The 26,722-nt window shown below is 37.8% G+C and overlaps 1 long non-coding RNA gene across 3 annotated transcripts; it reads right to left on the minus strand.

The window, feature by feature from the left end:
• Positions 1 to 4,449: 4,449 nt before the first annotated feature.
• On the minus strand, positions 4,450 to 25,556 carry LOC140505639 (uncharacterized). Of its 3 annotated transcripts, XR_011967583.1 has the most exons (5): positions 25,085 to 25,556; positions 23,024 to 24,189; positions 20,272 to 20,320; positions 16,437 to 16,524; positions 4,450 to 4,664 (listed from the first exon to the last, which is right to left on the minus strand). It is a non-coding gene; the product is annotated as an uncharacterized lncRNA (long non-coding RNA). The 3 variants fall into 3 exon arrangements; XR_011967585.1 differs by lacking the exon at positions 16,437 to 16,524 and having other exon boundaries at positions 25,085 to 25,555; XR_011967584.1 differs by lacking the exons at positions 16,437 to 16,524; positions 20,272 to 20,320 and having other exon boundaries at positions 25,085 to 25,553.
• Positions 25,557 to 26,722: the final 1,166 nt, after the last annotated feature.

Genomic DNA, 26,722 nt, shown 5'->3' on the forward strand with positions numbered 1-26,722 from the left:
AATTAGAATGGAGCAAATAGAAGCTAATGCCTTTATGAGAAATCAAGAAATTATAAAGCAAAAGCATGAAAAAATAGAAGACAATTTGAAATATCTCATTGGAAAAATGACTGATCTGGAAAATAGATCCAGGAGAGGTAATTTAAAAATTATTGGACTACCTGAAAGCCATGATCCAAAAAAGAGCCTAGGTATCATCTTTAAAAAAATTACCAAGGAAAACTGCCTTGATATTCTAGAACCAGAGGATAAAATAGAAATGAAAGAATTCATTGATCACCTCCTGAAAGAGATCTCCAAAGGAAAACTCCTAGGAATATTGTAACCAAATATTGGAAATTGAGGGGAGGCTCATCAATTGGGGAATGGCTAAGTAAATCATGGTATGTGAATGTAATGAAATAATAGTATTGTGCCAAAAAAAGAGATGAGCAGGCAAATTTCAGAAAAACCTGGAAAGACTTACATGTACTGATGCAAAGTAAAGTTAGCAGAACCAGGAGAACATTATATATAGTGTCAGCAACATTGTGAGATGACCAGCTATGATTGACTTAGCTTTTCTAAGTAATACAGTAATCTAAGACAAGTCCAGATGACTCATGATAGAAAATGCTATCTATCCAGAGGCTACCCCTCAATTTCCAATTCTTTGCCACCACAAAAAGAACTCCTACAAATATTTTTGTACATGTAAGTCCTTTTCACTCTTTTGTGATCTACCAACAGTGCATCAGGGTCTCAATTTTCCAACATCCTTTGCTTTTTCTGTCGTATTAGCCACTCTGATAGCTGTAAGGTGGTACCTCAGAGTTATTTTAATTTTCACTTCTCTTATCAAAAAGTCGACATTTTAAAATGATGAGACAAAGATAAGGTATTTTATCTTTTAATTTAATTACTCATGGTTTAAATATCCTTTTTGCTCACTATTTTTACTAATAATAGTGAAAACAATGTAATTGTATATACTTCATTACTTTCAAAATATCCCTGTGCATTTTCTGCCTAACTTTCTTTTTCACAATCCCAAACCATCTTATAACCAACTTCATAATTTCGTTCTCCTTTTGCTTCAGTTCAAGCCCTCCTCCTTCCTCACAGTTCCATTTCCTAGCAGCCATCTGAGCCTTGCTACTTCTTGACTATGCCTACTGGAGTTCCATGGTGTGGTTCTTCATAACTACTGCACTACCTTGCATCCATTCTTGTTGGGGCTCGGAATCTACTATTTTGCTACCGTTACTGCATTCTGTGTCTCCATGTATTTCATCTGCTGATACTTCACCCTCTCATCCTATTGCCGCTGGTCTTCATTTTCATAGCTGCCACTCAAATGAGATAAAATTGTAAATTGCTCAATACAGTGCTTGGCATGTGTTGTTGGTGTTGTCGTTCAGTAATTTAGTCATGTTTGACTCTGACCCCATTTGGGGTTTTCTTGGCAGAGATATTGAAGTGAATCTCCACTTATTTCTCCAGTGGATTAAAGCAAAGAGAGGTTAAGTGATGAAAAGGCTGTTGGATTTTTATTTTCAACCATAGGATGTTTTTTGTCTCCACAGAAAGTAATTTGATTTCTACAAAGAGGGATCCCTTTAAAATGAACTTAGCTGTAACGTGGTCTCTCCCCAAAACACTACTACATTGTGGACAGTTTCATGGTTCAGTGAATAGAGTGCAGAAGACTGAAGTCCAGAAGACTTAAGTTTGAATTTAGTCCCAGACACTTACTCCCAGGGTGACAGTGGACAAATCACTTACCCTCTGTTTGCCTTAGTTTTCTCAACTGCAAAATGTGGACAATAATAGCACCAACCTTGGAATGTTGTTATGAGGATCAAATGAACCGATATTTGTAAAGAGCTAAGCACAGTGCCTGGCACATAGTACATGCCATATAAATGCTTTCCTTTATTTCCCCTTATATAGCACCCACTCCTGTAGTGCTATCATGGCACAAATAGAGATATGTAGTCCTTGAGTGATAGGGAAGCTAAAAATATTCATTCTTTGTGCTCGAAGAGGACTGATGTCATCATGATGTTGGGGTCAGTGTACAGGGTGTATTACTGTGGCTGATCAGACCAATAGGAGCTCAGATGGCTCTACCACAGGCTGGGCACAAATAGATGTTTGAACATTTGGGATGGAGATATCTCTCAATTTGTGTACTTCACATTTCTTTTGGGCTATTGTGATTCTGCTTTGCTCACAGAACACACGCCTTCTTTGATGTGGGTGTGCCATGCTGGGCAGTCCTGTGCCAACATCTCACATGTCTCATACTTGATTCCAAGGTTCTTCAGAGAGACCTTGAGAGTGTCCTTGTAGAGATTCCTTTGGCCTCCGTGAGCGCTTGCTTTGTGTGAGTTCTCCATAAAGTTACAAGAAATTAACACACAATCATCTCTAAGAAAAAAAAGACCTCAAAAATTAAAAGCATGAGTTTTTCATTAAAAGAAAGATATCCTTTGTCTTGTGAGAGAAACCACAATAAAGCAGAAGAGTTTTCCAGAAAACAGATCCTGATTTAATTAGAATCCCAATGAAATGAAACTCCCTCTCAGATAAGGACCTGATTTTGTTGGGCTCTAAGAAATTGATTTTCACTTGGTGAAAGGGCCCCAGTTTTGTCCATCTCAACTTGAACCCAACTTTAATACAAGGTTTTTATTACTGTATTAATGAAAAAAATTCTCTTTTGTCAGTGTCTCAGATGAGAGGCTGCTGAAAGAGGCTTCAGTTTGTCCTTGACTACAGTTAATATAAGTACAAAAGCTGTATACAGGTCTTACAGTTCTAAGAGAAAATATTTAGTCTTTTTATCTTATTTTATTTTTGCAAGTTCCTGAGAAAATTTATTTCTCACAGAGGTCATATAATTAGATAAAAATCTAATCTGTTCCCTTACCCCAACAATCCCCCTCTTCTGCCATTTTTTAGATAAAAGAAGTAAAGCAAAGTACATAACTTATTTAAACATTTGCTCTTGTTGTCATTTCAGTCAGGACTGACTCTTAGTAACCCCATTCAGGGTTTTCTTGGCAAAGATAGTCGAGTGGTTTGCCATTTCCTTCTCCAGATCATTTCACAGATGAGGAAACTGAGGCAAACAGAGTTAAGTGATTTGCCCAGGGTCACACAGTGTCTGAGGTCAGATTTGAATGTGGATCTTCCAGACTTTCGGACTGCTCTATTCACTGAGCCACCTAGCTGCCTGGTGAGACTTAAAGAAAGGAAAATGATTTGTTTAAACTTATATAGGTAGTAAAAGGCAGGGCAGGATTCAGATCCAGGTCTTCTGAAACCAAGGCTTAACACTCTTTCCACTACTACCTGATAAACTTTAAAGTTCTTCAGCTGCTTTAGGAATATGACATCTGGGAGGAGCTCAGATCAAATTTCCACAATCCTGTTTCCAACACTGAACTAATGTGTTCTAAATGCTGCTGAAAACAATGGCATGCTTGAAAAAATGATAATGAGGCTGTATGAGTTCTGATCCTATAAGAGAAGAAATAACTTGGCCATGTTAGGTTCCTTAAGAATAGATGATGAAGCGGTGCTTTAAGCTAAGGGTTTCAAATGTCTTCTCCTTCATATGCCCCTTCCCCCTGGAAGTATCCAGAAAAATCACACTTCTCTATATCTGCCAGTCTGACTGGATTTGTGACTACATGCCAGGGTTTACCTTAGTTCACCACCAAACAGCACTAGGTTGTAAAATGTGGCTAAAAACAAAGTTCTTATAATCCTGTTCTCTAGGATAAGTTCTAATCCAGGAAAGTGTGAAAGCCTCTTATTCATAAAGCTGGTCTGAAACATGTGACTTAGAAACTATTAGGTGACAATATTCACTGTGATTTATTCACTTCCTTTAATAAAAGAAGAACTTAGAAGGTGATGTCTTAGAGGAAGACTCTTTTAGACTTTGTGTAGTGTTAGCTGACAGTGCCAGCATAGTACTCCTACCTCTCCAAGGTATCACCCTTTTGAATTCTGTCCTGCTCTAAATAACTCCCAGGAAGCCATTGTAAAGGGTTGCTACTTCTCTGTTCTTGTTTTGCTAATATCTAGACTATCAAGGGAATTAATTAAATCAGTTAGGGATAAAGGAGAAATGACATTTCCAGACCTCAAATTGAATTTTAAGACAGCAGTCATCAAAACATCTGGCACTGGTTAAAAAATAGAGAAGAAGATAATGGAACAGACTCTAGACGGAAGAATCAGAAACAATAGAACTCAGTAACCCAGTGTTTGGTAAGCTGTAAAATATAAATTACTTAATTGGATTTAAAAAACTTTTGGGAAAACTAGAAAGCCGTCTGGAAGAAAGTAGGTTTCTAATAGCTTGTGCTGTATTTCATAATGAACTCTTAGGCAATATATGACAATATTAAAGATCATACCATCAAAAACTTAGAAGAGAATTAGAACATGTGATTTTCATTGCTATGGGTAAGAGATTTATTTTTTAACCACACAAAAGATAGAGAACATTATTCTTGTTATTTTATTAAGTAGTTTCAGTTGTATCTGACTCTTCATGATGCCATTTGGGTCACACATCTAATAAGTATTTGAAGCTTAATTTGAACTCATGAAGTTGTCTTCCTGGCTACAGGCCTGGTACTTTGTTCACTGCACCACCGAGCTACCTTAGAGACAAATAGAAAAGATAAAGTAGATAATTTTACTTATACGAAAGTGGAAATCTGCACAAATATATGCATAGCTACATATACATATACATACACATGTATGTATATATACCTATATACAAATTTATACTATGTATATGTTTGTATATATAAGATATGCATATATATATATGTATGTATGTATATCCATTCCCCAATAGATAAGTGGTCAAAGGATGTGAACTAACACTTCACAAATACCCCCCAGAAGACAGTATCACCTACTTTGGAAACCTATGTCTAGAGGTTTACTTCTAAACTTTATACTAAGGACATGATTGATAAGAAGAAAGTCTCCATATACACCAAAATATTTATGATAGCACTTTCCAAGTTAGCAAAGAAATTGGAAATAAAGTAGATGTCCACTAATTTGGGAATAGATGAACAAATTTTGGCACATAAACATAATGGAATAGTACATGTGCTCTAAGAGCAAATAAATAAAATAACTACAGAGAAGCATGGAAAGGTCTACATGATCTGATGCAGAGTTGTATACATGTTGTTGTTAGTTCCCTAACAGTACAGACTGCTTTGTTTTGGCCTTTAAAAACCTTCGGTACCCAGCACATTACATTTAGTACATTAGTAAGCATTTAATCAATTTTTTTTTGTTGAATTGAATTGAAAACCTACATAAGGATAGCATAGGCTGAGAAAACAGAGAAGGATTGCAATCTATACCATGGAAGGGAGTGCCCACATTGAAGAAATCATAGATCCATTGACTTTGTGACAATTTCAGCCATGGATTCAGTCTAGATTTAGATAAAGAGCACAGTCCAGAACTCCAGCTGGGTATAGAGAACATCACAGTTGTGGACCAATGGTTTAGAGACCTGTGTGCAGTGTTTTGCCAAAATTAATGATTTTTATAAAACTCATTTAAAACTGCTTCTTATACCACCTAAATCCTCAACAAAGAGTCAGTATATTTATGTCTGTCCTGTTTCCTCTAGCAGTCCTATATATGTCCTTAAAAAAAAAGCACATGGAACCAAATACTTTTCTTATGTAGAGATACAGGAAGTGCTAAAACTTTTTTAGAATCAGAAAAACATTTAAAGAGATTATTTACTCCATCTTCTTGCCATCTGGAGAACTACAAGGGAACTATCCCAGAGAGATATGTCATGTTTCCTTAAAAAAACTGTAACAAAAACAACAACTGAATTTCAAATTATTATTGCAATTTACTGCAAAAAATTATTTGCAAATTGTTGCAAATTAAAAGTAAAGAGTGACAGACATGCAAGGTAAATGGATGCCACATTTTGCATGAATACATCTGATTTCTCCAACATCTTCTACTTCTATGGTCTTTGGTGGTGCAGTAGATAGAAAACTGGTCTTGGAGTCAGAACAAACTGGGTTCAAATTCTGCTCCTGATACAGACTAGCTGAGGCTAGGCAAGTCACTAATCTTGGCTGCTCTAGACAACTCTCAAAGGCTATAATTTGAGGAACATTTGCCAAACTATATTAGAAGGGAGAATTTCCTCACTCAAGAGCTCCCTACACCAAGGAAAATGCAGATTCGATTCCTATCTCTAATGCTACAATTACTCATCTTATCTGAATAAAATTAGTAATTTTCTCCATCAAATTTGTAGAAAATTATCATCAGGAGCAATAGAAGTTTTTTCAGCCAAGGTTCATATAAAGAAGGAAATTCCTTCAAATAAGGAAAGGAAGAATGACTGATAATAACTGAAGAGATAACACATACACACACATACGTATATATAATATACACATTATATTATATATATGGAGAGAGAGAGAGATTTACATCATGCTTTAAAGTATTTACAAAGCATTTTCCTCACAACATTCTTTTGAGATAGGTGGCCCAAATATCGTTACTCCCATTTCACAGATGGAAAAGCTAAAACAAGCAGTTTAAGTGATGGCCAAGGTCACACTGATAGTAATGTTAGGACCTGAATTAATACCCAATAGAGTTGACTCCAAGTCCAACACACTTTCCACTAAACCAAATGAAGAATCTTAAAAATGTGATAATAGCAATAGTAATAGGTAGCATTTGTATAGTGCTTACTGTGTGCCAGGCACAGTTTTTATAAAAAGAAAAACTATATTATCTCATTTTATCCTCACAACAACTCTGGGAGGCAAGTGCTATTATTATCCCCATTTTGCAGATGAAGACATGGAGGCAAACCAAGATTGAGTGACTTGCCCAGGGTCACACAGTTAGTCAATGTCTGAGGCTGATGTTGAATTCAAGTCTTCCTATTTCCAGTCCTGGTCCTCTTTCTACTCTACCACCTAGCTGCTCTTGTATTTGTATGAATACACTACTTTCACAAACTGTCTATGGGACATCAAAGTTACTAGATTTGTTTAATTAAGTTAAAAATAATCAAACTGTTAAGTAAAAAAAATTAATCAAAAAACCCTTAAACTTAAGTTAATAACAATAAGAACAATAAACTAACATTTATATAGTACTTAAAGGCTTGCAAGTTCTTTACAAATATTATCCCATTTGATCCATACAACAACTGTGGGAGGAAAGGACTATTATTATCTGCATTTTATAGATGAGGCTGAGACAAGACTTGCTCGGGGTCACATAGCTAAGGAAGTGTCTGAGTCTGGATTTGAACTCAGGTCTTCCTGACTCTAGTCCAGTACTCTATCCACTGCCCCTCCTAGCTGTCTTAATTTAAGCGTTATTAAATACTTAGTATGCACCAGACTGTACTAAGTAGTTACAGTACAAAGAAAGGCAAAATCAAACATTCTTAGGTAAACATGGCAAAGTAGGTGTTTCTAATTGAAAAGAGTTTAAAAAAGGATCCCTTGGAGCATATATGTGCTATATTCCCTCAGTGAGATGTAAGTTCCAATGCCCATCCCCAGTGCCTAATGTAGTGCTGTACATGCAGGAAGAAGTAAGTAACTATTTGTTGAATTGAATTGAAGACATGGATAAAAATAGTACAGTACAAGAAAGTACAAAGGGATTGCAATCTGCCCCACTGGAAGGAGTGTCCACATTCATGAAATCGCAGGCACATCAAAGCACTGAAATATGAAAGTGTCACACTGATCTCAGTCATGGATTTAGTCTCTGTCAAGATGAGGAACACAGCCTTCATCTCTGGCAATCCCAGAAATTTTTACAGTTCTAAACCTTAAGTGATTTTCCATCTATAGTGCAAATATAAGTGGGGAGTTGACTCTCCCAGCTTAGCTCACAGTGTGTGGTACAAACACTGCTCTCCTGTCCTGCCCTGCCTCCTCCCCATCCCCTAAAGTCCCAGGTGCCTGAGATCAGAAAGAAGTATGATTCCAGCTTGGTCCAGATGATTACCAGACAGTTCAGTCCCAGAAGATGGTCTCCAGAAGGGTTCCTGGTCTCCTGCCCTCACTTCATGACTTGAAATCCAGCATCTCCACACCTGACATGAGATTCAGGAATCGGTCCTGAATCAGTCCCAATGAGTCCCAGACTGGCTGACTGCCCAGATATTGGGATGCTCTTAAGTTCCTTTGGGTGAACAGATTGATATAAATTCTTTTAAATCAAGTTATATTGCTTTAGAAGTCAACCAATCAGCATTGCATGAGTTGCACTTTGTTCTTTATTAAAATACTTTCCTACAGCTTTATTACGCAGTACTTCTCACATGGTTCAGAGGACATGGGAAAAATGGCAGATCCCCCTATTGCCAAAGATATCTTGTAGCATAGGCTGACCCATAGGAGCCCCAGAGCAAGCAGAGCAAATGAGTATTGTTTTCCATTCCAACACCCTGTTTAGGGAAGATAAAAATGACTCATTGCTCGGTTCTTAAAGTCCCATGGGATGATTCCAAAGAATCGCTATCAATGTACATAACTGCAATAAGGTTCCTACAATTGTTTTCCATTAACTCAGTGCATCTTTGAACAGCTTGTGCTTGCCGGAGATTGCCTTGGATGTAAAACAATAGAAACACATTTACTGCTGTCTTATTATCATGTCAGGATTGGCGATCATGCTGTTGTAACAGCAGTTTTGCTTTTAGTGGAGCTGGAATTTTTATTTGGTGTGGAGCCTCCATTTGGTGCAGCTAGATGGTACAGTGGATGGAGTGCCAGGTGTGGAGTCAGGAAGACCTGAGTTCAAAGCTGGCCTCAGACACCTACTAGCTGGGTGACCCTGGGCAAGTCACTTAACTCTGTTTGCCTCAGTTCCTCATCTGTAAAATGAGCTGGAGAAGGAAATGGCAAACCACTCCCATATTTCTGCCAAGGAAACGTCAAATGGGGTCATGAAGAATTGGACAAGACTGAAAACAACTAAACAATATGAAAATATATTTTCCATGACTTCACATGTGTATTTGAAATCATATTGCTTGCCCTCTTGATGACTGGGGGAGGATGGAGAAAGGGAGAACTTTTAGAACTCAGAATTTAAAAAAAAAACCTTAAAAAAATTTTTAAAGACATTAACCTCCTTGAGAGCTAGGACTATCTTTCTTTCTACTTGTATTAAGCAATACTTAGTACAGTGCACATGGTAAGCACATAATATATGCTTGTTGCTTGTTAAGTGAATGAATACATGGTAATAGGTGTTATCTATAAATTTAACAAACTCTACTATGGAATGAGAATGACACAAAAAAGAACAGTGTTGATAAATGTGAGGAAGGAAATGGACTCTAAGGAAGGTTTATGGTTTTGTCATAGTTTCTGTAGGTCTAAAGTTTTGTGTTTTTGAAGGTCTAAAAAAGCTGAGTTTAAAAGAGTTTAGCTGTAATCTATCAGGACGAGGATCTCTTTTTCCCAAGCTTTCACCAATTCTGACCCTCACTCAGGCACAAAACACGGAGTGATCAATCTCTACCAATGAGGACAGTCTTATACAAATGAGCTTGAGCCCAGGATCACAGAATATATATCTTCAATACTTTCAGATAATGTCATCATCTCTTAGTATTGTACCACCTTTAAGCTAAGGAACTTTCAAAATCCAGTTTCAAACCATAGTCTCCAATACTTCCAACTCCTCCACCCTCACTCACATTAAATTCATTCTTCTTCCTCACAATGATCTCCGGTCCATTATTCTCTATTTCCTTAACCGGGGTTGGGGAACCTGTGACCTCAAGGACATGTTGAGGATTCTAGGTCCTTAAGTGCAACCCTTTGACTGGATTCAAGTTCCCTACCTTTGTTTAGCTCACCACCAGTAATCTAGCTTCACTTACTCCCTCATCAAAACATGATCCCATGCTCAACTACTCATTTACCACCCTAGTATCTCCTGCCCCCTGACCTATTTCCAACCTGTTAATTTTTGTCTTTGGGTCATAAGATCATAAATTTAGAACTTAAAGGGATCTTAGAAGCCATTAAGTCCAATCCTCTCCCTTATTTCTCCTCCCCTCATTTTATAGGTGAGAAGGTTAAAGAGGTTAAGTGACTTGCCTTGAGTCACACTGCTAGTACATGTACATGGCAGGATGATAAACTCAGGTCTTCTTGACTCCAAGTCCAGCATTCTATCCATCCACTCTGCCACCTAGCTGTCTAGGATAACACCCACCATTCTATTTTCCTTGACCCTTCTATCCCATATCTCTTTCAAAGCTAAACATCTTGAAAATGTTACCCACGTTTTAGGCTTCTATTCTCTCCTCACCTTCTTTTAGCTTAACTTTTGCCATTTTTTATATCAAAATGACTTTTTGAAAAGATACCAATGACTTCTTAATAATCAAATTCAGTAACTTAAAAAAAACATGCTTACCTGCCTTGAACTTTCTGCTGCTTTTTCAATCTCGTCCTTGGATACTTTCTTTTTCCTTGATTCACTTTTCTGGTTCTCTTTCTACCTCTTTAACTGTGCCTTCTGTGTTTCCTTTACTGTCTCCTCCTCTTCTTCTCAATCCTTTCTTGTGGGTGTTCCCCAAGGGTTGGTCTTTGCCTCTCTTCTCCATTCTCTATTCTTAGTTACTCCCACAATTTCAGCTATTAGCTCCATATGGCTCTGAGTAGCCTAACTGAACTACTTTTTACTTCCATACTTTACTCACACTATTTTCTCTACTTGGAAAATCCTCTTTCCCTCTCTCTAACTGTTGAATCTCTAACCATTCATTCAACCCCAACCTCAGTGATATCTTCTTCCCCAATCCACAAAAGGATAATGATCTTCCATTTTGGAACTCCCTGAACATTTTGTGTTATCCTCTAATACTTATCCTGTAGTATTGTATCTTGTAGCTACTTAGATTGCTATTTTATTCCATTACTAGATATTAAACTCTTTTAAGGCAGAGACTGTCTTGTCTAAACTTTGAATCTCTCCCAGTGCCTCTCGCAATAACATAAATATAGCACATCTTTAATAAATATTTTTGAGTTGAATATACACAGACAGAAACAGACACACAGGCACACACAGACATACACATATACATGTATGCATACATATATGCATACATTCTGTTTTTAGAAGTTGCTTTCCTTACCTGTTGGGTTTTAAGTATTAAGGACAGGAGGGAAAAAGGAAAATATTTGAAGTAAAAGGAATAGGATGAGCAAAGTCTTGGATTTGGTAATGAAAATAATACAAGTGACAAAAATAGAAGCTAGATTCACAGTGGAGAGATGAGACTGGATAGGAATCAGAGAGATCCGAGTTCAAATCTAGCCTCAGATACTAACTTTATGACTCTGGGCAAGTCTCTGGATCCTCATTCGTAAAATGAGGGTAATAATAGCAACTATGTATATCACAGTTTTGTTGTGGGGATCAAATGTAAGGTGATTTGTATACCTTAAAGTGCTATCTAAATGCTAGTTAGCATTGCTGTTTTTATTATGATGTTCAAATAGCACATGGAAAATGCTTCAAAAACCTAAAATTAGTGAATTCTATTGTTGTTGTTGTTATATTTGTTATGATTGTCTAAATTGAAGAAATAAGTATGTTGGATAATGATGCAAGGTATGTTTGGACAGGTAGAATAGGATAAGGTTATGGAAGACCTTGAAAGTAAGGCAAAAAAAGTTGAACTGGTCATGGAAAGTAGTGATCCACCCAGGCTTTTTTGACCCAGGGAATAAGAGGAAGATAAATCTTGTCACTATTATGTAGGATGAAATAGAAGGGGGGATTGGGGTGAGCAAAGCCAACTGGGGAGGCTGCTACAAACGGGCAGTCATGGGATGACAAAGTTTGCAAATGGTGGTTGTTGTCCTTCGTTCTCAAAGAGGACCAAAATGGCATCACTATGTTGGGTCAAGGTACAGTGTGTCTGACTGTGGCTAATCAGACAAATAAAAGCCTGAAATGCTCTACCACAGGTCAGACACAAATAGTCCGCGTGAACTTTTGAGCTACTGAAGCTCTGCTTTGTTCCTAGAGCATAGCACCTTCTTTGATTTGAGCAAGCCATGTCCTTTACCAATGTCTACCATGTAATGCAATCAAGTCCAAAGTTCTTCAGAGAGACCCTGAGAGTGTTCTTATATCACTTCTACTGACCACATGTAAGAGCCTTTCTCGCAAGAGTTCTCCATAAAATAAGCCTTTTATCAAATGTACATTTGGCACTCAAACAATGTAGCCAGCCCATTGGATTTGTCCTTTCTGTAGTAGAGTTTGAATGCTTGGCAGTTCAGCTTCAGAAAGGACCTCAGTGTCTGGTACCTTGTCTTGTCAGGTGATCTTCAGAATCTTCCTGAGACAATTCAAATGGAAATGATTGATGTGGGCTGTGATTTTCAAAATGTAGAAGAAGGTAGAATCTGAAACTACAAGCTTGACACAAATTCCTGGAAAAATTCTAGAACAGACTATTAAAGGGATGATCCAAGCAGCACTTAGAAAGGGAAATGGTAGTCATCACAAGCCTTTATGACTTCACTGAGAAGTTCCTGGAAAAATAACCTACTTTTCCTTCTTGACAAGGCATACTAAATTAGTAGATCAGGGAAATGACATAAAGGAAATTGTTATATGAAGGAAATGGCTGACCTTTCCCACACTCCACATATAACATTCATGGGTTAAGATAAAGCATTTGATGAGTTTTCTCACTATCTCTTTGTTAACAATATGGAGAGAATTGGGCAGAATTATAGCACAGTTCGGTGGATTTGTAGTGGATTGAATGTCCTGATTCTACAAGTATAGTCTAATAGATCAATATCATTCTGGATTGAGGTCTCTAGAGATATATCACAGGGGTCTATCCATGCTCCTTTCAGCTCAGCATGTATAGCAATGGCTTAAACGAAAACATAGGCGGCTTAAGAGTCAAATTTGTTAATGATACAAGCTGGGAGGACTAGATGATATTCTGGATGACAACTGTGTTAAATAAAATTCCTGTCAGACTAGAATAATAATAACTTTGAGATAAATTAAATTAACAAAAATTAACATAAACTTTTAAAAAAATCAACCATAGAACTATAGATTGAGGGTAAAGTTGACCAGATACAAGTTCATGTGGAAAAGACAAGGGAAACTTAATAGAATGCAAATTCAATATGTGTCATCAATATAACCTGACAGCCAAGAAAATTCATGTTATCTTATGCTGCATCAATAAAAATATAGTGTCTAGACCAAAGGAGGTTAGGATGTCCTTAAAGTTTGCATTGATTAAAGTATTTAGAGTATTTTGTCCAGTGATGGACAATTCAGGGAGAAACTCTGACAAAACATATTATATCTAAGGGAGGGAAATTAGGATGCTAACAAATCTCATGATGATGATGATGATGATGATGATGATGATGATGATGGCTAATGCTTCTATAGTAATATAACGATTGCAAAGAGTATTATATAGGTTATTTCATTTGGTCCTTATAACAATCCTGGAATACAGGGATCATCATTATTATCACCATTTTATAGGTGAGGAAATTGAGACTAAGAGAGGTTGAGTGATTTGAAGACAGTCATACAGCTAAGTAAGTTGGTGAGGGAGAATTTGAATTTGGGTCTTCCTGATTCCAAGTCCAATTACTACCTGTTGCTGCATAGCTGCCTATGAAGTTGGTTTGAAGGAATGAGAGATGTTTAGCCTGGAGAGGAAAACCTTAAGGGAAAGCTGTCTGTAGGGGGTTCTAACATAGAAGAGGGCCTGTGTCACCCTCCAAGGCTCCTGAGGGCTTCGGTGCCTTTCTGATCCCAATGCTGTGGTGCCCTGACTGCCTTGCAGTCTTCTTCTAACAGCATTTCCCATTATAAGACTCCCTTTCTCTTTCCACTTCAATGGGAGGTAGTGAAAGGGTAAAGGCATCTTCCCTCCATCCCTGGTCTGCAGCTTGCTTAATAAGTCAACAAGAATTTGTTAAGTTACTACGCCAAGCATTATATTAAGTGTTAGGAATACAAAGAAAGGCAAGAACATGATACCTGCTCTCAAATAGCATACATCCTAATGGTAGAGACAATATGCAAACAAAAATGTACAAACAGTCTAAGTAGGAGTTAGTCTTGGAGGGAAAGGCACTAGCAGTGACAGAGACCAGAAAAGGCCTCCTGCAGAAGACATAATTTGACCATGGATTTGGAATAACCCAGGAAAGCCAAGAAATAGAGAAGAAGGGAGAGCATTTCAGGTATGAGAACAAGCAGTGAAAAGTCACTAAGTCAGGAAATGAACTGTATAGCGTGGAAAGAACAGCAAAAAGGCCAGTGTTGCTGGATTGTAGAGCAGAGGTGTCTGTATAATACATACCTCAGTCAGCAATACTCCTTAGTGTAGCAAATCAGATTAGAATGTAATTGGGAAATATTTTAACAAAAATAGATAAAAATATACTGGGACATAGATAACGGTAATATGTGCTTTTCTAAGTCAATATGTGACTTGTAGGAATATTTAGGGATGGTTTAATGGTCCCCAGTTTCTATTTAAGTTTGATACCACTGTGGCAGAGTATACATGGAATAAGGTATAAGGAGATAGAAAAGGTAAGAAGGGGCCAAACACAGGATTTTATATTTGATTCTGGAAGCAACAGGGAGGCACTGAAGTTTATTTAATATTGGGGGAGGGGTGACATGGTAAGACTTGCTCTTTAGGAAGATTGGTAGCTGATTGGAGAATAAACTGGAGTGGTGAGAGACTTGAGGTAGGGGAACCAACCAGAAGGCTATTGGAATAGCCCAGCTGTTAAGTGATAAGGGCTTGTACCACAGGGGTGGTTGTATAAATAGAGATATGGGAATACGTACAAGAGATGCTGAGAAGGCAGAAAGGGGGAGACTTGCCAATATGTTGAATATGTGTGGTGAGTCTAAGTGAGGAACTGAAGAGGGTATGACTTTGAGGTTATGAGCCTGAATGATTGTTTAAACCCTGACATGCAAAGATACTTCCCTACTAGTCACTAGAAGCTGCTATTTTCCAGCCACCTTTACCTCCTTCTTTTCTTGGAAGCAATTACAGGCATGAATTGGTGCTCCTTTATCTAGTACTCTGTGTTTTCCTTCCCACCCTTATCATGAGGGCTGTTTAAAGGGTCATTCTACTAATGACCTTTATCCCCCACCCCTCCCTTTGTCTCTTCTGGATCTAGCCATTATGGACATATACTGGCTGCTATGGCTTCTTCGTTTGATGACCTTTAGAGTTGGGATGGAGACCTCAATTTAAGAGTTTTGTTTACTGGGAGATTCTTAGACCTGTAAGCAGTGTATCCCAGACCACAGTCTGGCCAGTGGAATATTCACTAGCTTCCTTTAAGTTTAGGCAAGTGACGGCCCCCTTCCCAAGGACTGCCTCGAGTCAAGGCACTAATTCTTACAGTGGAGTCTCAGAGATACCAAGGGCTCGCCCCTGTGAGTCTAGTTCAAGGAAGGTGCATTAAGGCAGTGGCTGAATTGTTTGAGTCATTATTCTAAACACTCTTTCCTGTCTCCTCTCATTAAGCTTTAAAAATCAAACCCAGTAGAATAACATATTGGGCAGCTAGGTGATGCAGTAGATAGAATGCCAGGCCAAGAGTCAGGAAGACTCATCTTTCTGAGTTTGAATCTGACCTCTGACACTTACTACCTGTTTGACTCTGGGCAAGTCACTTAATCCTGTTTGCCTCAGTTTCCCTATCTGTAAAGTGAGCTGGAGAAGAAACCACTCCATTTGAGGTCATGAAGAGTTTGACATGACTGAAGAACAACAGAATAGCATTGCTTTGCAAAATGAATAACTATGCTCGTTGGTTAAATGCTAGCATAAATCATTTTTATGCCCATTTGTTTTTAAATTTCAAATGTTACCTATTGCCCATTAGAATACCTCTGACCTTTTATCCCCACCTAGTCAACACATGGTTCCTATGTAATTTCTTCTTATCTAACATCCTTCACTTCCCTGGCCTTTGAATTCATGTGGACTTTCTTAACACTTCTGTGTAGTAGAGCTCATCCTTCCATTTTCTGCTAAGCATTGTCAATTACCACAGTTCTCCCTGCTCCTTCCACTGTAGTGTCAGTCTGGAGCCAAGCATTTGGAAGGTAGCTCATATAACTTTGGGTCCATGGTACATCTTTGCAATTCCTCATTAGGCTTAGTCCAACAAACTCATCTTTTACCTGCAACCCAATAAAATCATTTACACTAATTTGTTAGTGACTGATGATGGCTTGATTTGATACTCCTGCTAGGAGGTGCAAGAGTAAGTACCTTTATCCAAAAATATAAATTTCTAATGGGAGAATTTCTGGTACCTTACCAGGCTTTTGTGTGCTTAGTACAGTGACTGGATCATATGTGCTTAATGGTTCCTTGGCTTTTTGGTTGATTGGTTGTTGTTCTTCATTCTGGAAAATCAAAATGACATCACTGTGTTGGGGTCAAAGTACAGTGTGTCCAACTGTGGCTGATCAGACCAACATGAGCTTGGAAGGTTGTACTACAGGTCGGGCACAAAAACTAGTTGACTGGCCAAATGATTTTTGTTGGAGATGTTATCAGGCAAGATGACCTTCCTTGTCCCCCTCAACTAATAACACATAGGTGGCTACCAACTCCACTTCCCCTTAGAGCCCCACCCTGCAGATAGCTCATTCTGACCACAGGATGCCATAGTTTAAAAACCAGATGATCATCCACAGCTTTTCCAATCATCACCAAATGAAACTAAGTCAAAGCTTGGACACATGACATTTTTTTCAGTCGAGGAAATGGTCTTGATTAAAAAACAGATTTCTCGTGGTGATACTAGAGTTAAATAAGCCATTATCAGCTTCCTACAGATCTTCTAAGAGCAATTCTCATGCATTATGGAGCCTAGATTACGGAAGCAATCTTCACAAGGGCCACTTCCCCAGCTCTAGCGCCTGCTGTGATATGATTCATGTCTTTTGTTTTACTCTTGGAATTTGGGGATGTTTATGAAAAGTGGTTATAAATACAAGTCATAATTCCTCTTTTCACAAGATTCTTTATTTCAGAAAAATGAGTATCATATCACGTACCTACGTCATATCATTTCCATCCTCACTGCCACCTGGCAGCCTTCTTCCTACCACTTTTATTAGAAATATCCAAAGTCTATGGAGAACACTGTGTCATGCAGGACTTCTGGGGAACACATCTTGTTCCCGCTATTTCTCACAATGTTCCGGCCTAGATTTACCATAATTGTACCAAAGCAACTTCTTTAGAACAGGGAGAAGAGGCCTAAGGTTGAGGGCAGTAAATACATCTGAAAGGCAGCATACTTTATTTCAAACATTAGAACTACATGAGGTTCATGGGGTCAGGTGCTATATCTATTTGCAGTCATGATTCCTTAAAATACTCTAGATGGCAGGTGAACCCTGAATGAATATTTCTGCATGACCATGACATTTTCCAAAGCATGACTAGAATCATACAATATCATTTTAAAACTTCTAAGATAAAATGTAAGTGAGCCATATACAAGTGTATATGATATACATGCAGATATATGAAAAAGTTGTTCACTAAGCTTTCTTTCTCCCTGTACCTTGCAAGGGCTTCTGCTCTCATTGAATATGAACAGAAAAACATATTATTGACAGACATAGTCCAGAGGAGAACAGTTAATTTCAAATTAAATAAATTATGTTCTGTTTTAAAAGTTGGATAAACACAATAGCTAGCTCCCTAGAATTTCTATGTCACTTTTAACGTTTGCAAAGTGTTCTATGTATGTTATCTCATTTGATTCTCACAACTATCTTAGGATATAGGGATATAAGTGCTATTGTTATCCCCATTTTACAGATGAAGAAAAATAAAACCACAATGTCCAGGCCACAAAAATTCTCAGAACATCTATCTACATAGAGCTCATGTTGGGGAAGGAACGACGACAACAAAGTATGTTAAAAGAAGACACACGACAATGTGAGCCTAAGTCAATATAAGCTTAGGAAAGTGAGATGCTTGGTTCTTAGAGAAGACCCTGGCCATATGACATGGAGTGTGTTGTTGTCAACAGAATGCTGGACTTTGGCTGAACCTCTGACATTTCCTTCAGGAGACATCAGGGGCAAGTCTCTTAACTCTTTTGGGCCTTAGCTAATAATACCTGTGATATTGGGGGGGGGGGGGTCAAATATTTGTAGAACAGCTTGCAACTTTCACGGAGGCAAATATTATCATCAATCTGTTTGTACAAAGAACTGATAAAATTAAAGAAGAAGCACTAACTACAGATGCAGAAGACTGACTTTGAATCCTGGCTCTGTCACTTAGTACCCATGTGACTAAGAAAATCACTTGAAGTTTTCTAAATCTCTTCCTCCTTTGCAAAATGAGGAGAGTTGTGCTTAAGCAACTTCTAATTTAACTTCCAGCTCTAAGTCAGTGACTCTGATTATATATCTTCTTTGCAGACATGGTAGCAGGTGCCTATAGGAGTACTAGTCCTATGTGAAGCAGATATAAATAATATACAGGTTGTCTCAAAAGTCTTAGTGCAGTTTTAAGTTATTAAAGTTTAAAACTGCAAAAATGGCACTAAGATATTTGGGACATTCTGTATAATGTATATATACATAATATATATGAAATATATATGTGTGTCACACTATATACGCATACATTTATCAATAATGTGTGCATATATGTATATGCTACATAAAAATACAACACATGTAATACATTCACATATATGTGTATGCATACCTATGTCTATATCTGTTTCTTTTTATCCATATATCTATTATCTCTCACTCTCTCTCTCTCTTTTCCTCCTCCTTTCCCCCCTCTCTCCCTCCTCCTCTCCCCTTCTCTCCCTTTCACTTTCTCTCCCTTTCTCCTTCTCTCACACACTCCCTCCTTCCTTTCTACCCTCCCTATTTATCTGTCTGCCTGATTCCCTGCTTTCTTATCTCTATTTGACTATCTAGTCTGTCTATTCTTTGGACTGGACCTAATATGAAAACTCTCTTTATCCGTGCAGGATCATTCTCCTACTTGGCCATTACATTCTTAGATGCCTGAGACATTGAGGAGCTAAGTACTGGACTCACACAGCCAATAAAGGCTGAATAATTGCCTGTTGACTGACTACATGTTCAAGGCAGTTCTGTCCTGGATGTCGTCCGTCTCAAAGGTCAGCTCTCTATCCGCTACCACAGACTACAGACTACCTCTCCCTATGTAAGTGAAATGGTGAGAAGAACAGGCTTCTCCAAACCAGAAAGTAGCAACTACAACAAAACACCACTACAGTTTTCTCTTCCTGCTTCTGGTCCTCCCTTCTGCCCCCACCCAACTTTTTTTTCTTTTTTTTTGGTTATTAATAACAGCCTCAGCTACTCTTTGCTCCACTTGTGATTTCTCAGCTGGTATCTATGGCCATGGAGAAGTAACTCCCAGATCTTTGCTCCCTAGGGGTTAGTGTGGCATGGAGAAGGGGATAGGCATCAGATTTCATTAAAGTCCCATAATACAGCCTTGTGAGAGCATGGAGCCCTGGACAGGATTTATTTACATTAATTGTCTGGCTTTTTCAGTTTCTGTTGACCTCTTTATCAACACGGACTTTAGTCTCTTTTGTAATTTCATGTCTTACTCTGTACTTTCCAAAAAAGTTGCAAAATGAGAAATGAAATTTCCATTTGACAACTGAATATTTGAAGTCTTAGAGGGACTGAGTTGTAGAGGAAAGAAAAAAAATCCCACCTAAGAGAAGCTGAGAGAAATTCCAGTGAGTTAGAGCCCAAACAGTGCTTGCTAAACAACCTATTTGCACTTCAAAAGGCCTTACTTTTCTTGCTTTTGAAGAAATTGTATTAAATAAATTAATTGATAAAAGAATTCGTTAAACTTTTGTTAGAATAAGAGGGTGTTTCCCCATAGTGTTTAGGCTTATAATATCACATTTACTGGGAAACAGAGAATGTCATCCAATCTTCTCTAGAGTCAAATAAACAGGACAAACTAATAGAATTAGTGGCAAGGTTGGAATTTTAACCCAGATATCTTCAGTTCTAAATTAACATTCTTCCCATTTTATCACAGGGTTTCTCCCCATTAAAATATGTTTTGGTCATTGATTCAAGGACAAATCTCAAAACTTGTTTCCTTACCTGTCTTTTCTCTTTAGTAATGCATTCACTGCTTTACAGAGGCCCAGGTCTAGAAGGGAAAAGGGTAAAATTCATTTGCTATATTTCCCCAGTGCCTAGCAGGTTCCATGGTGGCTGATGAACAGAAGTTAAGAGGGAGAAAGTACATGGGAAGAAAGGTCTAGTCACGTGAAATGATCTAGAGAGACTTCAGGAACAGATACACTCTCAGTCTTAGTAGCTTTTTATTTACTCTGCCCAACAGCACACCATCAATGCTTGTTATTTATTTGCATTGGCTCTTTGGTTTTAATGGGGAAAGAAATATGAGGAAAAGGGAATGCCCATATAGCAGTAGATGATCTCATTGCTTTATGTCTATGGATTCGGATGGCTAACGATGATAGAATTTTTCCACCTGTCTGAGACTAGAAGCTTCCTGTTTTGACATCCCTAAAAAAATCCCTTCACTCTCCACTTGAAAAATATCAGTAAATGTTACTAAGTTTGCCAAAACGAAATCTTTTTTTAGGGCAAGGATTTCCTATCCTTTTCAAGTTCCTTACAAAACTATTGTAATTAAAACCACAATTATTCACAGCCCCTTTGAGGAACTGTCCCAAATAGGAAAATAGAAATAACTCACATTTAAATGATGGCCCTTTAAGATTTAGAGTGTTTTCCCCACAGCCTGGGTGGCACAGTGAACAAATACTAGATTTGGAATCAAATGACCTGTCTCTGCCTCTGGGTGACTTTGAGAATTCTATTTAACCTTTTTGGGCTTTAGTTCCTTCATCTACAAAATTAAAAAGCTGAGTCTTAAGTCCCTCTTTCTGCTCTTAATTAATCTGTAATTCTTTGAAATCTGTGAGGTAGAGAGCATTTATGTTACCATTATGCTACCACTTTGCATATATGAAAACTGAGTCTCAAAGTGATTTAGTGACTTACCTATAGTACTAAGCTAAGTGTCAGACCTGGAATGTGAACCCAGTTCTCCTGGCTCCAGACTGTTTTTTCTGTGTGGCCTATACTGCCTCAACCTTGTTGCATAGCTTATAGTTTTTCAGGAACTGAAACTCAGGGGTTGTGTAAACTGGAGTCCCCAGTGTTTCGCTGCTTAGTTTTCTTTTTGTCCTTATGTATCTAAGTCCATATTTATACTTCATCTTCACTGACAGACATAGACTGAAGAGATGGGTAATCCTTTCAAAGTTATATTTGGATAGCACCCCTCCCTCAAAGGAAGATGGCATATCTTTGCTAGCAAGTAGACTTAAGTAAAGGAAAAGTTGTAATTATTTTTACCTAGATGAATTAGAAAATCTAATGAACAACATGATGTTGCCTGATGTTGTTGACTTAAGTAAAGGAAAAGTTGCAATTATTTTACCTAGGTGAATTAGAAAATCTAATGAATATGATGTTGTCTGGGTCTGGATTGATAAGCAACATCCATTCCAAGTGCACCTCTGCTATTTTCTTGTTCTGGTACACTTCTGCTTTCTAACAGAAACCTGACCACATCATTTTGGCTCATTTTCATTTCCTGTTATATTAACATCAGCTAATGAAAATTTCACTAGCCTTTTTGAGCACTGTCTGCCCTCCCTCTGCAAACTCTATATTCCTAACAAGCTGGCCTACTTCTTGTTCCTTGAGTGTGGCATTCATTCCATCTCACACCTCTTACTTTAGTCTAGCCATTCCATGTCTGGAATGTACTCACTCCTCCATTCTACCTGTTGGAGTTCTCAGCTTTCTTCATGGTTCATCTCATATGCCACCTTCTACAGGAAGTCTTTCCAGTTTTCCTAGCTAGTGCTCTCTCCTTCCTCAAATTATTTTATATTTACTATTTTAAGAGCGTGTATCCCCAAGTAGAATATAAGCCCATTAGGGGTAGGCACTAGACCTGTAACTAAGACAGGGCAAGAGGACATTGAATGTAGAGGACATCATATTTAAAGGGCACAGTCAACACTTACAATGCTTCAGAAATGTTGTTATATAAATAGAATTAATTAGTTAAAATAGGAAGCTACTAGATAGCTCATTGTGGTGAATTCCTTTATAATGCCATGTGATTCCCTTTTCACTCTACATCTGTGGGTGCTCCTCAGCTTTTCTGCTAATATACCAAAGGTCTGTGTCTTCCTCTTGTCAGGTGGTACCTGGTTACCCCTGCCTCATCAACTGAGAACACTTTTTAGAGTTCTTGCCTTGGGCATGGTATTTATTCCAGGTGTGAGTATTCCTCATTATAATTTTGGTCAGTATTGTTTTTTATTTCTAGCTTTGTATCTGTCTGTACCTAGCCCAGTGTCTTGCATACATTACATGTTCCATAAATGTTTGTTGAATTGAGTTGAGGGCAGGGCTGTTTTTTCTCTCTTTTTGTATCCCCAGCACTTAGCACAGTGTTTTGCACATGGTAGGCACTTAATAAATGTTTATTGAATGAATGAATATATTTAATTCTATGCACAAGGGTTCAGAATTACCACACCATTAAGTGAGAAAAACACAGGGTTAGAGATTAATATATTTTAGAGCTAGAAGGAACTTTAGAGGTCATCTAGTCCAACCTCCTCAGGTGAGAGTTGGGTGAAGGTGTTTACCTTCACCCAACTCTCACCTGTGGCTCCAAGAAAAATGCAGAGCAGACACGCTCCACTAAGCCATCTCAGCAGATGAACTAAAGCAAGTTGAGGTCTCAAGTCTGTCAGTGAGTTAGAGGCAGGTCTATCCCAAGTATGTGAAGACTTACCCCAGCAGAATGGGCAAATGAGAACCATCTGTTCCAATGACCATAAAAATGGCTGAAGCAGGTGCTGTGGAGTACTTAGAGCTTAGTCAGACATTGAAAACACCAAGGTCATCCACAACATCCTGGGGCCATTGCCAGTCATTCTGACTTTAGTCTTAGACTTTGATGACTCCGGGAGAAAGAGTGAGGATAATGACTTTATGCAACTCGGTCTCATTTAAATTGAACTCATGGCACATCAAGATATCACCTTATCATTGGTCCTCTTTGAAACAGACAAACAACAACCATCAGTCACCTGATTTTGTGGTTGTTCAGTTGTTTTCAGTCATATCTGAAAAATCTTTGGGATTCCATTTGAGGTTTTCTTGGTAAAGATACTGGAGTGGTTTATCATTTCCTTCTCTAGCTCATTTTACAGATGAGGAAACCAAGGCAAAGAGGGTAAAGTGAGTTGTCCAGGTCACACAGCTAGGAAGTATCTGAGGCTGAATTTGAACTCAGGGACATGAGTCTTCCTGACTTTAGGTCCAGTACTCTTTCCACCATGGAAACTGAAGTCCATAGAGAGATATCAATTTGCTTAAAATCACACAGCACTGGAGCCTAGGTTCCCCAACTCCAGTTCTAGCCCTCTGTCCACTGCCCCATGCTTTCATTCATTCTCTCTAACCTATTCAGTGATGTTGGTACCAATATTACTCCATGTATGATCAGACATTCTGTAAATAATCTTTTCCTGCGCAAATTTGTATTCAGAACTCCGCTGGGATCTCAAAAGCTTAATGACACCTTCCAAAATATTTTAGGCAGGACTTTTCTCACAAAGACATTTCTCAGGTAGTCAAAAGGATTTGCTTCCTGATGTTGTCTGTTCTTTCTTTGATGGTGCAGTTTCTTTGATCCAGGGGGATGGAATGTTTATCCTGGCTGTCAACAATGCAACGCCCAGGAATTATTTTTGAAATTATCCCATGTAGTTTCCCAGAAGTCATACAATAAACAAACTTCCTTGGGGACAAAATAAATTTGTGACTTCCATTAGTTCTTCTAAATATTCCATGATCCATCCTTCAATTACTGCCATAGATCTTTTCCAGCTAGTCCAACAGAGATTTGTTTGGGTTGATTCTTCGCATTCTTTCTGGTATGAGGTATATTTTGCACTGAAAGTTGAAAAGTTACTTGGTGTTATATTTAGAGGATGGGTATTTGGATTTTTTTTTGCTACTATATATGTATGTATATACACACCTACACACATATATACATACATATGTGTACTTATATATATATATTTTTTTCAGGTCTGTTTCCTATTTTATTTTAATATTATCAGGAAGGCTTAGATACTCCTCTTGTGAAACTCTGTAAATGTTCAGAAGCCTTGGGGAATTGAAGAGACATTGCTATCTTTCCTTTTCCACTTTCCAACAAATTCCACACAGCTTTCTAAGTTCCTGTAGTCTACGTGGTCTCCAAAAATATCTAGACAGTAAGAAGTAGAATATAAGTTAATAAGAGAGTAGGATATGTGGGTGGTGTGATGTGTTTTGCCCACATCAGTCTAGGTCTGGCTCACAGGAAGGCAAGAATAGATATCTTCCATTTGTCTCCCATAGCTTCTTTGTCCCAGCCTTCTTTAAGAAAAACTTTAATTCCTATCAGGAGGAGAGGTAGGAGGTTGGAGCCAGAGGTTGGCCAGTTCTACTCTCCTCAGAGAGAGGGGTTACCGGATTAGAATTGTATCTCTCCTCTCCTTTAAATATTGTTAGTCTAGGAGAAATAATTTTTAGCTTCAGGCTATGCTCCTGATGGCTACCCCTTAATGGGGAAAGAGTGCCCCATACTACATATCCAAGGCTTGACTTCTTTTCCACCAAACGCCAGTTTCACAATAAACACACATAGCAAATAAACCCATCTATCCAAACAGATAACAAACAGAAATCAGAGATAGTATACCTATTAAGACATATGCTAGACAATATACAGAGTGAATGAGCTCTCCCAGTAGCAGTGAAGATAACTTAGCTCAACTAAGAGAGTCCCAGATCTCACCCAAGGAGAACTCCCTCGAAGTCTCTAGTGTAGATATCTGGGGATAAGGACACGACAAAAGTTGCAGGCTTCTCTACATGTTGACTTCTTTCCAGTCTTTCTCTCCCATCAGGGACCTGAAGTAAGTCTGGAATGGTAACGTAAGGTCTTCTCTTGAAGCTAGAAGCCAAAAGACCAGGATCTCTCCTCTCTCAAGCTTTCACTAATTCTACCCTTCATGCAGGCGTGGATCTCTGAGTAATCAATCTCCACCAATGAGGAAAGTCTTATGCAAATAGGCTTTGAGCCACCTGTTACACAAGGAACGTAGCATTAACTTTTATCTTTTAAGTACTAGAAGGATACAGTCAAATGACCTTGTTCAAGTCAAAATTCCAAGTTTGTTGTTTTTATCTTCTTCCTTTGTAGGAACAGTGCAGATTTATATGTGTATTTGGAAACAAAGGATTTTACACTAAGAGAACATTTCTTTTTATTGGTCTCTAAGTCTCCTAAGCTTTTAGAGAAGTGCTGTATCATTATATCACTCCACCCAAAAAGCTACAAAGTCATCTTGTTTAAAAAAAAATCAACATCTGGCACCTATTTGCCAGGGACCAATGAACTTGTAGAATAGAATACTGCATTAACTTAGCTTTTATTTACCCTTCTTATTAGGAAAGATGTTTGGTGAACTTTGAAATGTACTTTGAAGTGGTGGAAAGTTATGTGTACACATCAAATAAATACACGTCTGTATAGCTATGTGTATATATATATGTGTATACATATAAAGAGAAATAGGCAAATAGACACATATAAATACATGTACATGCATATCAACTTTTAGAATCATAGGCTCATATATTTAGAGCTAGAAGCATATATTTAATATATTACTGCATAATATACTATACATAATATATATCATATCTATATATAGATATAAGCTTTCTATATTTTTCTTTGTGTTTCTAGCTCTAGATCTAAATATCAATACTTCCATGGATTTATTAGCTTATCAATATCAACATTCCTCAAATGGTGAATATATTTACCCACCCATACTGTCTTATAATGTGTGGCTCTTGTCCATAACCTCCTGTAAATCTTGCACTGGGAATCCACTCAATGTGCTCTAGCTCTCTTGACATCGCATGAATACCAATTAAAGACAGGCCATTCATCCCTTGGATTTTACCTTGCTCTTGTTACATGACTCTTCCATTTTCTTTGCCTACTATGCATCTCTCAGACGATGTAATTTATAACACTTTTCATATACATATTTGGTAGAAAAGGAAGGGAGAAAGTCAAAGAGACAGAAAGAAAGAAAAAGAAAGGAAGGCAAGAAGGAAGGGAGGGAGAAAGAAAAAAAGACAATCTGTATATATTCTCTATAGGTGCTACTTTATATGGATTTCTTAAGCTACGCATGAAAATATAATAGGAATAAAAGAATGAATGAAAGAGCACTTATTAAACACTCATTATGTACCAGGTATAATATTCTTTATTTTTCATGTTAATTCATAATGCGAATTTTATTAAAATATGGTAATAAAAATATGGCAGTAGTTGTAGTTATACTTCTAAAATTTTGTAATGAAAGCCCAGGAAGTATTTTTTTTGGTTGTCCTAGACTTCACCAACAGATAG

Source organism: Notamacropus eugenii, chromosome 5, assembly GCF_028372415.1.
Source record: "Notamacropus eugenii isolate mMacEug1 chromosome 5, mMacEug1.pri_v2, whole genome shotgun sequence".
NCBI lineage: Eukaryota > Metazoa > Chordata > Mammalia > Diprotodontia > Macropodidae > Notamacropus > Notamacropus eugenii.